Genomic DNA, 17963 nt, shown 5'->3' with positions numbered 1-17963 from the left:
TTCCTGGGAACAAATCCCAGCATACACCCAAAGGCCACACCTTCAGCCCAGTGTCACTCAGCAGAGCAGGGTGGCCATGGCCAGGAACTGGGGCACAGCACTGAGGTCAGCTGAGGCTAGGCAGAAGCCGAGACGGACCAGGTCCCCCTCCCCTGCCAAAGGCTCCACTCATCTCCGATCCCCTTCCCCAGGCAGGACAGCGGCCCAGAGGTCAAGGCGCTCTCCATTCCCTTTCCCCCTACCTCCTACCTCCCTCCTCCCCTGCACCCTGCGAGGTGCTGGACACGCCACCCCTGTGCCAGCGAGGTGGGCGCCTCTCCTGCCCTGCACCCAGCCAGCCCACCCCAGCCTGCCCAGGGTGGGTGAGGCAGGTCGGTATAACTGGACAGGGGCTGAGCCACGTCCCCCCAAGATGACTTCAGCTGCATTCCAGTGAGCCTGGCAACCTCCCGCACACACAAATAAAAGGAAATGAGAAACTCAACAACAAAGAAACTGGCAGGGAAGCCACAGAGGCACACAGGAACGGGAAAAGAGATTAAACACAGCTCAAGAGCCCCAGCGTGCTGAGCCTTCCTCTCTAAAGCCTCCCTTTAACTTTGATGGGGGGGCACAGGAGTCGCCTTTTCACTTGAAAGGGCGAGAGGAGGGGCTGGATAAAAGGGATCCAGCATTATCCGGAATTGAGAGCACAAGAACGAGCTACAAAGCTTAAGGAAAAAAAAAAAAAAAAAGAAAAAAAATCATGTGCAGGCACCCAGCTTCCCTGCATACCTTGGTGGAAATCAGGAGCTAGGATCTGAATCTGGGCAGAGAAGAGATCAAAGCGGAGACGTTAGAGGAGGAAGCTTAATAAAACTTAATGCAAAGTAGTTTGGTGAATCCTCTTCCCAATTTCCTGCTGCCTTTTTTTTTCTAAGCAATAGGGTACGAGGTATTCGAGGCCCTGCAATTTATAATGGCAGACACTGGTTTGTATTGATACTACATATTAAGAATTGATCCCAATATATTACACCACATAACTGTGTTTCTATGCGTTGATAACTCAGGAACGTGCTACGGTGCTTAGACTCCTGGCTGGCAGCGCATCTAAACCAACTCATTGCAATACTGAGACGACTTCACCTGTGGTATATACTCCAGAATATACAGTAAACTTTGAGGCCTGCGCTAAGACCAAGTCAGACCCCTGTGCTTTGTGCATTGTTAGCTGTGTGGTCTACCATATGGAGTATCTATGTTGTGGAGCTGTCTGATCATGGGTGTAATATTTACCTTGCTCTTCATGCATCATTGAACCTCAGGCACTTAGCTGAATCTGGAGTGGGGAAGAAGACAACCCTTTCCATCAAAGGGATAGATTGTTTCAGAAAGTAAATGGGAAACCCCAGAAAAACCTCACACAAACCCTTCTCTCTGGATGAGAAAGGACATGTTCTCCATGCACAGCCCTGGCAGGGGCAAGAAAACAGGCAAAGAATTTGCACCAGGCCTGAGAAGAGCCCTAAGCAGCTGCTCCTCCAGAGCTAAACCAGATGAGCTACTTTCCTCTTCTGAAACACCCTTGGATGTCAACAGGGCTGTTGGTAGAGAACGAACTCACTCCTTCCAGACACATACACATATCACACACCTGAAAGATGAACTTCATGTTCCTTAAAGAACCATAGCAGGTAGCAACAAAACAACAAGGGGAGCCACGGGACGTGGAAGCCTTGTCCCAGCTCTGAATGCCCTGGCTGTACAAACTACCCTGTGAGGGCACAGGCCTGTGCCAGCAGGACTCCAGGAGCCACCTTGTGTTCTCCCAGTCAGACACCATCCCAGGAGCACTATCCCCCACTGATACAAAGCGATCACAGTTCAAGAGCACTCTAGTGTTGTAGATGCCTGACTGAGCATCCATGTATCATCAGCCACCTTGGTAGGTGGACTGGGACCGCTTACACGGAACAGCAGTGAAGAAATGGACTACAACTGGGACAGCAAGCTCCTCTGGGACTTGAATGCTGCAGATCTACTAGATGTCTCTGCCACTGCTCTGAGTGTCAGAACCAGTGGCAAGGAAGTGTGGCCCCAGCCTGCTGGGAAAAAAAGACAGACACATCCTAGCATACTTGCCTGGTGATACAATGATCTGTGGTGACAGCAAAGTTTAAAGTGCCTGGCCATTTCACACAAAGGAATAGGAGGCTGGTCAGATATTCATGTGTCCTCCTTCAAAGGGTGGGTAACAGGTCTCTGTTCACACTCCATATCAACAACTGGTTCATATACCATGTCAGAGGTGCCTCCCTCTCCAAGGTGTCTGAGGTTACACCCAATCTTCTTTTGCTGAAAAGAAGGGAAAATGAAGCAATTTTTTCTATGGGGTCTGCAGCATTCAACATCAGATGAGAAATTTTCCTTCACAAGTTCATTCACAAAAAGACGTGTGGTCCTTTTGGTTCCTTTGGAATCCAACCATTCGCCAAACTCAGACAGCCAGAGGATTTCAAAGAAATAGGGCTAGATTCCTGGCTGTATAAACACAACGGCTCCCGAGACAGTCTTATGCTGAATCAATGGACAGGGAACATTTTCCAAAGTATCCATAAACTTGAAAGTTCAAGTAGTGGGACAGTCCTTGTAAGAGAGTATGAAATGATCAGGGTAGAGCTAGGATACTTCCTTCCATTTCTGCTGCTGTATCTTGGTGAGCCTCTAACCTGCTCTGGACCTAAACTTATAGAATCATTTGGGTTGGAAAAGACCTTTAAGATCATCAAGACCAATCGTTAACCCAGCACTGCCAAGTCCATCACTAACCCATGTCCCAAAGCACTGCATCTATGCATTTTCAAACACGTCCAGGGATGGAGAACTTCCCCTCTGCAGCACAGAAAATGGTTCCCCATGCTTTAGGCCTGGCCCCTAAACCTGTTTTGCCCAGATCCTTATGTGAACTTTCATCCACAGCAAGTGGATGCAAGTGACTCCCCAGATTCCCACCAGCTTCCACCAGGACCCATAGGCACGGCTGAGCCCACCTTCGCGTGGTCCCACCCCCAGTACCTATGTTTACCAATGTTCAGCAAAGTTGAGTGAAGGGACAGGAGCACAGGACAAAAAAGAGAAGCTGGGCCCCACTTCCAGCTTAGACTTTCTTCTACAGGAGGCAGGGGCAGATCTCCAAAACACTCAGGTTTCCTTTCTGTAAAAGGGATGAGTTATACTCTTCACCTCCCTTTGGCAACAGGGTAATGCTTCCTCTCCTACCGCTCCAGCCCCCATAGCACGCACTAGCAGCCAGATGGGCTGAGAGCTGGGACCACCCTGTTCACAGCTGCTGGCCCACCACACATCTTACTTAATCCACAAAAATACCAACCTAAAACTGAGCTCCCTGGCCTGGAAAAACGAGGTGATCAGAGCTGCCCTGGTATGTCTGTGTGGCAGTACGGTGGCATCACATCTCTGTCCTCATAGGATGTGGGCTGCAAGCTGACTCTGCTTAGAGAGAACATTAACTACACCTCTTTATTATTGAGAAGAAATTTATTGGAGACATCCCTCCCTCTCTCCAGCTTCTCCTTTACCTTCGCAGAAAAGTAAACATTTAATTTTTTTTGTTGTTAATAGATTTAATGTTCATTTGTCGGTAGCCTAGGGGCAGGAACGCGTGACATTTCAAATAATTGTTGTTTCGGGGGTATCCTCTGGAGGAAAATGCTGCAAAAGTGTGGAGAAGATTTAAGTAAATTACTGTGTCAGCTTCTATTTATTCCTTACATGATTGCCAGAGGCAGGGCTGCGAGATAACCATTAGAGGCCCAGCCATAAAACAGGGAAGCAGAATTTCAAAAAGCTGGAGTGCCATTACTGGAAAGTTAGTGTGTAACATGTTAAATTATCCCCAAAGTAGGGGGAGGTAGGAGGGGGGAGGCACGTGTCTAAGAGTGAGAGAAAAGAAAAAGACAGAAAGAGGGACTGTGCGAGTGAAAGGAAGGAATTGCTCTGTGGGGAAGGAGTGAAACATCAGACAGATGCAGAGAGGAAGAGAGAGCGAAGCCTCTGGCAGTCCTGGAGCCCCACTCCGAGGGCCCACCATGGCGCCAGAGGAGCTCTGGAGCAGGGTGTTCAGTTCTAGAGTCCTGTCTGAGGGTGCAGAGGTGGGACGACCCAGGAAGAGGAACAGCTGGGCGCTACAGCCGAGGCGTTCCACAGCCGTGTGACAGCTCAGCTGAACCGGAGTGAAACCTCTCCTTTGCCCTAGCCAGAAAAGGCTGCAGACCTGGCAAACCCCACTGCCCCTGTGTAAGCATCAAGCAGTTTGGGCTCCCTCCAGCTTTGTTCCCTTCACATCTCTGAGGCACAACCAGAGGCTCCAAAGAGAGTCCCATTCCCTGCCCACTGAGGCATTTTGCCTTTTTTCTTTGCTTTTCACTTTTCCCCGCTTTTTACCTTCAAAAGGTATTCTATCATCCCAGTAAGGGGGAGTGTCTGGTTTGGTCTCATTCTGGGTGCAGTTCCAATCCAAGCATGACTGCTCAGCTCGACCTCACGTGCAGGCACTCATGGATCCACCAGGAAAGGCCTCTGCACTGAGAAGAGCAGCAGGGGCAGAAAAAACTGCAAAAAACACTGTTCAAAAAGTGCATGTTCAAAAAAATACCACCCTGAGATAAAGGGAGAAGCACAGAGCAAACACACTTGCTGGAAACAAACTGCTTTCTACCTACGTGGCCCATCTGCAGGGGTGTAGCCCAGGGCAGAGAAGAAAGAGGTCGGCACAGAGATGCAGAACCAGCCCCTGCACAGGCCAGCGTGAAGGAGGCACATCAGGACCCAGGACACCATTCCCTCCAATCCCACCTCAGCCACTGCCTGCCTGGCTGACACACGCATTACATCGGGTGCGCAGGCAGGGGAAGCGTGTGGCGATGAAAGCCTCAGCTACGCCAGCAGTCTCTAGGACACCCCAACAACAGTGAGATGTTGGCTGACTAGTGGGAAGGTAGGTCTCTCCACCCAGCACAGTCAGCTTCATGGTTTCCCTCATCAGATCCTTCCCATCTCCCACCTCTCAACCACAGGACAGTGCACCGCCCAAAGGACCAGCGAGGGGCAGACAGCCCTGGCTCTGCTCAAGATCGTGGACACTGCAGCAAGATACTGCTCAGGCTGAAAGTTAAGCGACTCTTGAAAACAAAAGGAAGGAAGGCTGCCTGGGAGGAATGGAAAATGCTCAGGTTCTGACACTGAAACTAACAGAAAGAGACAGGAGCCAGCTCATTAGCCATTGGGAGCAGGAGGAGATCCCGTGGAGCAGCAGGCAGGTTGTATCTGCCACGTGCATGATTTTTGTTGAAGCATCTAACACAGCAGGAGGATGGCCCCATGGCCCTTTGCCATAATCAGGCCCAGCCCCTCCAGTGCTCTCGCAGCTCGGCCATCCCTTGGCTCCCTGCACCTAACGCTCCTTGCCGTGTCTGTTTGTGCCGCTCTGGCCTGCCCCTGCCTGTCCTGCACCAGCCTCCCTCCACTCCTGTTTATTACTCACCCTCAGCAGCTCGGCACTACCCTCTGACTCACTGCCCAGAAGCTGCCGGTTCTCCTTTTCTTTCACTGTAATTTATTTACATCATGAAAAACAATTAAGTTCCAAAAAGTCTTATTTATCCCAGAGATCTGGTTTTATCTTCCTCAGCATCACTTTTCATTTGTTCCTGCCGTTGCTTCATTTTTCCCCACTCTTTGTCCAAGGCAAGTGGGCTGTGTGGGAGCCAAGGGGATAACAAACTTGGACCAGCAGCCCCAGACTCTCCAAGCCAACGACTCTGCTCCTACCCTCTCACCCAAGAGGATGGGAGTCCAACCACACACTCAACAATAAATAACGAGGGAGATATTTTTTTTTTCTTATTTTAACGACTCACAAGGAAGACTTGCTGGTTAAATCATTGCTAACTCTCAACCTCCTCAATATTTCTTTGCTAATAGACTTCAGGTTTAATTGAAGGATCTTCTCTGGACTCTGTCTAAGGCACCATTTTCTCTTTAACCCCACCGCTCACAGCCTCACAAAAGCCAATCCATTAAGGGTCTTCATTAGTTTGAGCACCAGCCAACCACCCAAGCGGCAAAGGTCAAACACAGTCACCTGTCACAACATGGCAGTAAAACTACTAATTGTATGGGAACAAATGAGATAAAAAGATGGTACTATTATGCTATTTGATTTATTTTGTTTCCAAAGAGTCATTTAAGTCTAATTTACTTTGCAAGCTATAGAGTGGGCCTGTGTGGATACAGATACTTGTGTGAGCAAATGTGGGTGTGTACATGTGCATGTGTGTGTATCTCATGCATGCATATACACACGTGTGCACATACAGAGGACTGAAATGCAAGTCTAGGGAACCATAAAGTCATGGCACCATAAAGACTTACATTTAACCCTTCACATAGGCAGAACCACGCATCACATCGAGATGGCTCTGCAGTAGTGGCACAGAGTCGCATCAGCTCCACTCCTGCCGCCAGCTCAGCTGCCCATGCACTGCTTCCACATCCCAGCTGCAATGGCAACGGCCAAGGCAGCCAGTGGCAGGGTCCTGTTTTGGAAGGGCATTTACTTTGGAAACCTTTCTCTTTTGCTTTTTTTTGTGTGTTCAGGAGGAGAAAATGGCCCACATGCCCTCTGGTGGACAAACGCCACTTAGCAGCTCTAGGATCCAAATGGAAAGCTGGAAGTGGCCATATTTGTAGGCACAGAAAGAAGTCGTCTCCATACCAGGTTTTTAAAGGCTTGCTTTCTTTCCAGCTTACCCTGGCAATCATGTTCTCAGCACGTGTCTGTGACTGCCAACTGAAAAAATCTGGGCATTCTGAGGCACAAAAACCACAGCCCAGCCTCATCTCTTCAGTGTAGGCACCAAATCAGTATGGCCATCTTCACCAACAGTTCCCGTTACCAGATGGGGGTAACATTTTTCCTGGAAGACAACATCAATGTTTCTTCTCCTGGACTAAACACCTTATTCAAACACGGGACCAAATCTCAGGCTGTGCAGTCACCCACCAGCACAGAAGACTAAACATCTGGCAGGATCAGGACAAACGTTTCCATGGCTTTTAAAACACTTAATGCTGATCACAACCTTGATACTGGATATAGATCACCAAGAATTCTCTGAGTAAAGATGAAACGTTCAAGGGCTTTTCAAAGAACAGATCTCTCCATGTTCATGCTTTAGGGACACCATCCTGGTTCTTTGTGGTTCAGGGCAATGCAGGGGAAGAGAGCAAGGGACCACGTGCTCTTGCAACATACAAATGCGGGGACAGATGACCGTCCCATAGCAATAAGAAAGCTTCGTCCTGCACAACCAACAGTGTGGGATGGTACACAGCCAGATTTCATGAGCAGAGTTGCTGGGAGAGTGGGAATATTTCTATGAAGGCAGCAATGTCATTTCTGCTTTTCTTTGAATATTTTTGACCATCTCTGTTCACCAGAGTCATGTAGATCATCACAATCAATACTTCCTGTGATGTGTTGTGCAGTAAATAAACACAATCAAAAAGGAAAAATATACACTTGAAATATTTCCGACCATTATGAAGGCTACTTTCAAATGCCTACTTGCACAGGCATGACCTTTAGTTAGGATAAACCCAACTGAACAGAGCTAGAGAAAACTAAGACTAGGAATAAAGAATGGGAGGCTAGTTCCTAGACAAGTGTAACTGAGGAAAGAAACTGAGGAAGATGAAAGTAGATGACTGCGTGGTCACTTCCAGTGCACACAGTAGCAGAGATTACACAGCTGAAAATACAGCTAGGATATCGGTAAGATATGGCTGATGCAAGTTCCCCTCTGAAGCGGTAAGAGCATTTCTGCACACTTCTGGCTCCCCTGGCTGTGTTGGTCTGGCATGGCCTGGTATGGCCCAGCCATTCAGACATAGCTGCCTTTCGTGGAAAAGCCAGGGTCACGCCTGTCAAGCTCAATCAAACATGTCCTTGCGTTCACTCCAGCAAGCAGATTAGCAAGACTTAACTTGTTCTTGGCATTATGGGAGACCACATGGGCACCTGTGAAACACAAAAAGCAATACATGCCACCCCCCTCCTGTTCTGGTGCTCCCAGAGTCCAGAGATCCTCATGTCCTACATTTTCTATTCCTGCTAAAGATCAGAAGAAGCTTGATCACAGCTTTGTGCGCCAATGCTGAGCATTTAGATTAGCCAATACTATCATTAGGGACCTGAATCATGTGTCAAGTGTGCTTCTGCTCTCCTTTCTTCTTCATCTTTTCTCAGTTTGTCCCCAAGCCCTTCCTCCTGGCTTCCCACCTTTCACTTTGCTCCTGTCTCACCTCATGACTCCCTGAAATCAGCCATATCACACTGCTCGCCTTCAGCAGTCATCAACATGTTACAGAAGATCCCACCAGCCCAAACTCATTAGCCCTTAGCTAACAAAGGGCTCATGAGAAAAATACATTCCCTCAGCCTGTATTAAAAAAAGACATTTCTTATCATGGGTGAGAAACAGACTCCACCAAACTTGCGATGCATCATCACAGCTACCAGCGGGACACCACAGTGGAGCTGATTTCTGAGAAGAAGAGAAAATTAGAAGGTTTTTGCTGGCAGTGGGTCATTTGCACCAAGTAAATGTATCCAACCAGTTCTAAATCAGCTCCAGAACTGAAAGAAGGGGAAGGGAGGGGGATGACAAAAGCATTAAAACCCTTCTCCTTTTTTATGTTATTCAAAGATTACATTTCAATTCACCTTTTCTTCTGACAAAATTTGAAAAATAGTAAACCACACAGGGCTTCCTGAGACTTTCCCTCATTCCCTAGACATTCCCATAATACAAGAGGGTGAGCAGCATTTCGCAGCTCCAGTGGAGTCCAAATTAGTTTTTCTGGCAACTAAACGCTGTGTCTCCTCCACTATGCACACACGCGCGCGCACACACATCACTGCCTGCAGCATTAACAGATCCTGCCTGAAGTGCAAAGCCAAGGAGCCAAAAGGATGCAAATGCCAGAATTAAAACTGCGTTGTAGTGTTAAAGCCCCTAAATACACATTGCATTATGTTATCCGTTTAAATTACACAATCTCGACTATATTTCCAAGGAAATGGCTCCTGATTCTAGGACTCCCCTTGTAGGTCTTCCCTTAAAATAAGTGACTCTGCCATTATTTCATTTTCTCTTTGTTCACTGTTGGGTTCTATGCACTATGCTTACTGTGCAAACCTTTTTCTGAAGACAGAACTGTACATTTCTTCCTCCTGTGGATTTTTTTTCACAAGAGTGGTTGAGTGCTTTCCTGATTTGAAACCACTTCCAAAAACAGGACTTGTACTTCCATTCTAGAGACAAGAGACTGAGTCACAGAGGAATGAGGATCCAAAGGCATCTGATTTGCTTTGGAAACCCTTTATGTTTTCAAGTGCACTTAGCTCACTCTGTGCAAGCACCACCGTTCCCATTATGTTCAGCAATGACATCTGTGACTCAGAGCCACACCTCAAGATAAAGCAGGGGGAAGCACGACCCTAAAAATCAGTGAATTATTACTGGGGCAAAGTGTTTCATCCAACATCTCTTTGGAACTCCCCTTTCAATAACCATGCAATGAGCATTTCTTCACCAGACCCTGACTCGTTGCAGGTTCAGTAAGTAAAGAGGCAGAGGCAACAGGGACAAATCTCTTTCACTCTGCTCCACTCACTCCTGAGCACATCCAGGTTGAGCAGCAGAGAAGACACGAATACTATTTAAAATGTTTGTAACCAAAAACTTATCTATAAGGAATAGAGACAAAGATGTCTGGCAGAAGTTACCAGATCTTCACCACACTAATGCTGACTGCAATGTGGAAAATGCTCTTTTAATACTACTGTGACTATTCTGTGGAAGAGATGAAAGAAGACTTAGCTTCCTTTTCTAACACATTAGAAAACTACATACTTCCCCCTGCCCCAAATCCAAATCAAAAGAAAAAAGACCAGGCACCACACTGTCAAGAATAATTGGCTGTGCAAACACAATTCAGGAAGCAGCAGATTTGCAGAAAAGTATCTTGGAGTGATGATGAATCACAGCCATGAGTCAACTATGTCAAGCTTTTCAGGAAAAAAAAAGCAGCTGCCACACCAGGATTATGAACAGCAGCATCCTTTGCAAGACATGTGAATTACTCTTCCCACTATAATCTATCCCAGAAAGGCTTCCTCTGGTGGGCCGCTTTCCATATGAGGCAATTTAAGAAATACGCAAACTTACTGAGGACTCTGAGCCCTCAGAAGCAGGGAACAAATGATCAGACATCTGTGAAGATGAGATGGAAGACCAAAAGAACTGGAATTGTTTTGTTGAAAGAAAAGATTGAGGAGAGACATGGCAGCAGTTTACTAACAGGTGAAAGAGGGAAGGAATAATTTTCTTCCATGTCACTGACAGATACAAAAAGAGGTTACAGGCTTAAATTGCAACAAGAAAGGATTTACTTTGGTCACTGGAAAGAATATTAGAGGAGTTAGCGCTGCAATATATTTGCCTGGAGAAAGGAGGATGACTTCACTGGAGGCTTCTAAGGATGTTTTAAACATCTGACAGAATTGCCTGGAATACTGTAATCTTTCCTTGGGAGCAGAGGTACAGGCTAAAGATCTCCTGAATAAAGCTATCCTCATCAAATTCCAGCACTGTGACCCAGAGCATGGAATGCTAGTTCTGCTCAGAAAAACAAATATGACATTGTTTTTAAATTATTTTTTTCCAGAAGATATAAATTAGGTAATAAATGTACAACTTCAACTGAGCAAACACCTAGCCTGCAAGACCTGAGATGTGCAGTTAATATTTGACAAAATGGTAAGGAACAGAAAACAGGGGTCAATAATAGGACTTTTGGATCCTACCAAGGGATAGGGCAGGAAGGGCAGATCCTACCAACAACTGGCACTTTTGGTCTCCCTTGTAACAGAAGAGATTTGCACTGATTGAAGCAGCAGTGGCTTGTGGAGCTGATGAGAAAGTCCCGGAATTGCCTTTCCCACAAAAGCAGCGATGGGTGAACACTCCAGCTCAGGGCCGATTCACCCCAAATATCTCCTGAATCCCAGCCTGATTTTGCTTGGATCTCAGAGAAGGTTGCAGCCAGTGGGTCTTGCCAGACCACGGGCTCTTTCACGCGGTGATGTTACAGACCCCCAGAAAGCGCACAGGGCACCGCTCTCCACTCCTCCCGGCACCCCACTCCGCTCGCCCACGCGTCGCAGCAACGGGACCGGCCGCCCCTTCTGGCCCTGCTGGCCACTGCGGAGCTCGCCCCGCGGCCGAGGCCCGGCTCCGCCGCTCCGCCGTTGCCCACCGGCCCGGCAGCGGCGGGGGTGGCCCGCGCAGCCCGAGCCCGGCGGCGGCGCCTTCAGCACCGCGGACAGCAGCGCCGCGCCCGCCGTGGGCAGCGGCCCGGGCCCCGCCGGGGGGTCGCCATCCCGGCCCCCCCACTCCGGCACCCCCCACCCCGGCACCCCGCCCACCCCGGCCCCCCGCCGGGGGGTCGCCATCCCGGCCCCCGGCCCGGCAGCTCGTCATCGTGTTAACAACTCGCCACGTCTGCCATTTACTCAGGCTCACCTCACCTGGGTCAAAACTTGTTGCGAGGAAGCACTTCCATCTGAATGATAACCGATTCCAAAACGGAACCCTAAACTATAATTTAGCCTTGCACTGATTTTTGATCTAAATTTATTATACTGAATTAAGGCATTCCTACCATTCATTATCTCAGGGGGAAAAAAACCACATAGCTCTGTATTGCCGAAAAGAACCATCCTACTGTCATTTTGCTCCTATTGTAAACGGCACCAGGTCATTAATCAAGCTAGTTAAGTAACTCACCAATTTGCTAGCCATCCTGCCAGCCAGAAAACCAGCCCGTTACTTAGGTAATAGATAATTGCATTTTACATTTTCAAATAACCCTTAACAAGTGGGAACTAATTAATGTCCATAACAGTCCAATGAGCTATGAACACTTACTTACCACTTGGGGAAACTGAGGCAAAGAGCTTTATCCCAGGCTACAAAACCCAACCAGGGCACAGGAAGAGCTAGAAGAAACTCCTGGTTCCCAGCCTGGTATTCGTTCCCTTCCCTGGGAAACACATGAAGGATGCTTTTACCCATATGATGAAGCTACCAGCAACCACTGAATCATCAACTAAACCATCAGTCAGCCTAATAATTAGCCAATTAATTAGCAACCACCCAAAACAGATTCATTTACTCAGGGCTCCATCTAACACTGTACTAGCAGGAAAGTTGGATGAGGGAATCTAAACAAGGAACGGAATAGCAGAGCTTTGCCATGCACCAGACCCTGGCCAGCTTGTCAACAGGGAACAGCAGTTGGCTTTAGGATCTAGCACTGCGGCTGAGTTCCTTGGTGGCTGACACGTACAGGCCCACCTTCTCAGGTCCTGCTGGAGAAGAGGATCCTCTGGCCAGGCAAGAGGAAGACTGGAAAGCCAGTTTTGAACTGGAGTCCCAACACACTTTCCAGGGAGCCAAGGGTAATGCACACCCTTTGCTGCATACAGGGAGCAGGCAAAGTCTGAGCTGTACTTTCACAAACTGTATTTAAGTGGTACACCTTCAGTCTGGTGCAGTGTTGGGAGGTTGGTAAAAAAAAGGAATCTGTCTTAATCACACAGGGCTTGGTGTATTACCCATCGTCTTTTTCAAGCCCTTCCTACTAAATCTATTTTCCCACATGGAAACTACCAAAGCCCTACTGAACCGACAGGGACACAAGAATATTGAGAGCAGGGAGGGAATCTCCCAACAGAAAATGTGGCAAAGCAGGAAAGGCTGGGTGTTTCTATTCAGGGTGGCCGGGGAATACCAAGGGCCCAGGATTACTCACCCAAGTAGTCTGGAGTCAAAAAGCAGCTCCAATGAAAAGTCAAAAGGTCTCTATGAAAGAGAAATATTTTCTTTGCAGGTAAAGCCTTCAGTGTGAAACACCTGGAGAGATATTTTTCAGGGCACAAGACCGGTGGGTTTTTTTGTTGTTGTTGTTGTTATTAATTAAACCTCTGGGCTTAGAGGGAAGCAAATTTTATATCTTCAAGACTACTCTATCAGTTAGCCAACAGCCCTCAAATGTCCAGCTAAAAATGTTTTCATCTATTTAGCATGGAGCAAAAAGAAAACAGCAGTTAAATTTGTATTTAAAGCCACTTTAGATGCTTAGCCCATGCCATCAGGGAGTGGAAGACTAATTGGTAGCATTGGGAAAGAAGTTTTTAACCCTGGGGAAAAAAAAGTGGGTGAAAAACAGAATTTTGCAGTTATCCTTTATATAAGGATAACCTTTATGTAACTTTATGTAACTTTTCTGCAACATTCAGTACAAATGCCTTCCAACAGAGAGAAAAACCATTAAAATCGCATGGTCTCCTGAAAGACCAAGGCCACACCAGCAGTAGTTCTTCAGGACAGAGCAAAGACTACAATGTTGTACATATTCTGCTCCCTCCTCCTGAAAAAACAGTGAATTTTTCCAAGTGCTTGTTGCAAAAGATACTTTCTGCACTAATTAGCTGAATCAAATAATTATTTCCCTCCTTCCAAAACAAGTTGTTTCATTCAAGCATTTTGATCAGGCTTGAAGATGAAAGTCCAGGCTCATAACAGATGATGTAACTATGCCTTAACTACTCGCAGTCTGTTAGCCGAGCTCTGCAACCCACTTTTAGCCTCTGTGAACTGCAGAGTGAGGAGACGCCATGAAGGGGGTGCCTGCTAGTCCATTTTGCCTCCTAGCCAAGGAAGGCTGCAAGTGGGGCTCCTGAGCAGCTATGTGGGCTTAGCTAATGGGAGATAACTTCTTATACTGTGATGCACTTGCAATAGTGACACCAAGTATTTGCTTTAGGCTTACCCTTCATGCTAATGCCATTAAAATGGTGTGGCTCAGCAGTTCCCAAAGGGATTATCACGAGCCTCCATTTGAGGAGCTCCTCATCTGACTGGCCCCTGAGCTGCAACTTGATCTGCAGAATGGGTGTTAGGCTCACCAGGTGCCCAGCGGGTCACCCCCACTCTCAAACTGCTTCTCCTTATGGAAAATCTTCAGCTTGTTTTGCCAAAGAGACTGGGGGGGGGGGGAGGGAGGGCAGGGGAGGGGTGTCGGGAAATCGACACAGATTCTCTCCCCTCGCCAGCCTGCAGAACTGCCAGGTGGTCCCTTGGGAAGCCCAGAGATCTCCACGCACCTCCAAGGCCCACAGAGCCGTTTGTCCACCGTGCATGAGGAGCAGGCTGGTAAGGAGGCCAAGAACCATGAAGTGGCCTCCTGCAGCAGAAAAACCTGTGTGAGGATATGTGAAAAATAACCCTGACTTGCTAATCCTAGCTGTGAGCAAACAATTAGCAGGAAGCAGAGGCAAACAGGAAAGCTGATTTAATTATGTGACACTGATACAGCCAGTGAACTGGAGGGGAGGGAAGGGGGGAGGCAAGGGGGGGCGCCGGGGATGTGGGGTCAAAACAGTTTGTAAAAATCTGTTTCACAAAAGCTGTTGTTCCCCTCGGGGCAGAGAGAGATTACCGTGGCTCAGTGTCTATCAAACACGGGAAGAGAATAGGGCCAGGGGCAATGAGACAGCTTCCGAGTATGAAGGGCCCTTCTTCTTCTCCGCAGCAACCAGCAGCCTGCCAAAGAATTCCTGTAAGCTCTCGGCGGCTTTGTATGCCTGCCCGGGCTGTGGGCAGCACTGCAGCAGGCCTGCCTATTGTCGGCAGGGCTCAAAGGGAGCAGGGGAGAGAAAAGAGGAGCTGGGGGGAGGAAGAGGGCTTAAGGGGGCTTGTTGTTATCAAAGCCACAGAGGTTATTGTGCTGGAGCAGAATCATGCTGCTTCTGAGCCCCTTCAGTGTGGCTGTTAATGGAGGCGCTGCAGGGAGACGGAGGGTGGGATTTGCTCCATGTAAACTCGCTGGGGTCTCCCCCTGCACACACTTTGCCTGCTCACACCCTCTGGCTCGGAGCAGGCGTGTGCGGAAGGAGGCAGGTGGCCATGCACCTTCGCTTCCCATATCCACCGGCATCCACAGACACCTGCCAAGGGAGCCAGGCTCACGTACGCTCCCACCGATGCACCTGCCATAGGCACATGCTCAGATGTGCATGGAGCAAAAACCCGTGCTCACACACACAGATGAACCAACTGGCCACTCACGGGTTCAGAGATAAACACACACACATCCAGATCTGCAAAGGCAACAGTTCACTGCTGAAGGCTTCTACAGTGGGACACACAGATATACACGATGGCTCATATGTACAGCCTCAACATCTGGGTGCAAGTCCTTAACCCAAACACACGGAGTCAGGTAAAGCCATGCGCAACAGTATGTAAGCATGCTTTTCCCAGCACACACAAACAAGAAAGTCTTGAGGCCCTGTCTTGGAGATCATGAGCACACGGTAGAGTTAGCAGAAGGGATGCTAAGCCATGCTGTTTTAAAAGCTTCAAGGAGAAGCTGAAGGTCCCTGGGGAGCGAAAGCCTCAGGAAGGGGCTTGTGAGCAGGGCTCTGCTGTCAGCAGTTTTGCAAATACTGATGCTGTGTGTCATGAGCTAAGAATCTCCCAAAACACTGTGCTCCAGGCATCCTCCAAAGACCCTGACTGACCAGACGAAGAGCCTGATACTGAAACTGGGACGCATTCTAAGGTACCACAGGGTCAGGGTGAGTGGGGTGGGAGAGCCAGATCCCTTTTCAAACTCTGGCCTGACTTGGATCAGAGACGAGAGAGCACCAACACAAGGCAGCTCCCAAAGGCTGGCACACAAGTCCCACGGACTCCATGAGGGATCCAACCTCCTGCTGTGGGAACCAAGCCATCAGACACAAAATCACAAAAGAAACTTTCAGTGGGGACCAGAGCCTCCATCTCCTCATCCTCCAAACCCTGCCCAGGGGAAGTACCAACCAAAGCCCCTTCAAAGACACTGTTCCAAGGGAGGCTTCACATGCATATCAGATCCCCAGCCAAAACCTCAATAGAAATGGGAAATCCCAGAGGCCTGGCCCACTTTTTACTCTAAGCTTGGCCCTAAAAGGAAATCACTCCCAAAAAACTCAACAGTCTCCTTTCTGGACCAGGAAATTTTCCTCATGATCATGCCAACCAGGTCGGTAGGAGCTCTGCTCTACAGTGGCCAGATCCACACCTGACCACAGCTCTGGTCAAAACAGCCTTCACCAGCTGAGTGTGGATGGTGGACAGCTGGTGCATTACACAGCAGCCAGACCCTCTCCTGCTCCCAGGGTGCCCCCACTCCCCAATCCCAGGGAGACAACTCCCCCTTCAACCCAGCGCTGATTCACCACACCAGTGCTACTCCCACCCTGCCTGGACTCACAGAAACACTCACACGTAAGAGAGCCATGGGTGAGCACGTGTGGGGTGAGAGTCAATCATCTGCACCCAGCACCTTCTTCTTCATCCCTTCTCTTCCCACTCCCACCCCGTCACCCAGCAAATGCTGCTGAGCCAGCCCAGGAAGGCGGGTGGGGAGCTGGGAAGAGGGATGCAGAGGTACCCCAAGAGGAAGAGCGGCAGCCTCTGACAACCCTGGTAGGAAAAGTAGGGGGGCTGAGGCTGTGGGGGAGGGGATGGAGGCAAGGCTGGGAGGGCTTCTCATTGTGAGGGAAATTTTATTTTTAACAGATGCTAAGGCAGATGGCACAGAATTAACAGAAAATGGGAGAGGAAAAAAGAGGAAGAACATTACTGGCTCCAGAGAGAGTGGACATTAAAAAAATAAAGAATAAGGGAATGAAAACAAGTTTAAGTACTCTCTCCAGAGGAGGGGGGGAGGGAAAGCGCGAGGCAGAGCAGGGACGAAGCAGCGTGATAATAACCAAAGGCGTGAAATTGCAAAAGTAAAATTTGTGGCACTCGGGAGGGGCTGATAAGGCCCCAGCTTCATTGCAAAACTCACTCAGAAATTACTGATGTGATGTTTTAGCCTTTATCATTAATAATAATCGAGAGTGGGGAGCGGGGTGGGGGCGCCTGAAACAAAGAGGGAGAGAAATCGCGTGAGGATCTGAAACCTGGGGAAGGAGGAAGAGGCAGCAAGGGGAGAGCTGGGGGAGAGGAGAGGTGCCAGGGGGAGAGGATCAGCAGAAGGGGTCCAAATGAGGGAGAAAAGGGACTAGAAGGGAAGGGAAAGCTTGAAAGGGTAAAGGAAGCGATACCAGTCAAGAGGAAAAAAAAAAGAAAAAAAAAAAAAAGAGAGAAAGAAAAAGCCAGAGAAGGAAGGTTAAAGGACATGAGGAGAACAAAGGGGAAAGACAGGCAGGCAGGAGTTGGGGAAGAAAACACCAAAAAGTGAGAGGGGGGAAAAAGGCAGCTGGGCAGGGAGAAGAGGGTGAAGGACTGGAGAAATGATAGCAGAGATGAAATAGTGGGAGAAGACAGACTGCAGGACAGGGAGTAAGAGAGGGGGAGACAAAGAGATATGGCCCTGCCGCTCTCCTCCCGAATTAATTGAGGATACATCAACCCAAGCCACTAAAACAGAGCTATTATGAATGGGTTAGTCACAGGTGGAGTTAAAGGCCTACAGAGGGATATTAGCCAAAATTGAGTGGCTTTTAATTTCTTTCTAACGAGAGATTGTGGCTGGGGAGCCAGACACTGCCTCGGCTTAGCTAGGCCTGCAGGCAGCTGAACGCGGGAGCCGGCAGCTCCCCACAGCCCCGCCAGGCCGGCGCGCTGACCTGTGCGGCACGCGCAGCCAGGTGGAAACGGCACGTGCGAGCTGGGCTGCCCGCTCCGGCTGCCGCAACGGCAGAGCCGCGTGGCACAGCACGGGGACACTGACAACAAAGCTGGCAGGGACCCCCCAGCCACTCTGCCCCCTCCCCG

The sequence above is a fragment of the Falco cherrug genome, chromosome 9 (genome assembly GCF_023634085.1).
Source record: "Falco cherrug isolate bFalChe1 chromosome 9, bFalChe1.pri, whole genome shotgun sequence".
Taxonomy (NCBI): Eukaryota; Metazoa; Chordata; class Aves; order Falconiformes; family Falconidae; genus Falco; species Falco cherrug.
Note: the sequence above shows the minus strand (reverse complement) of the source record.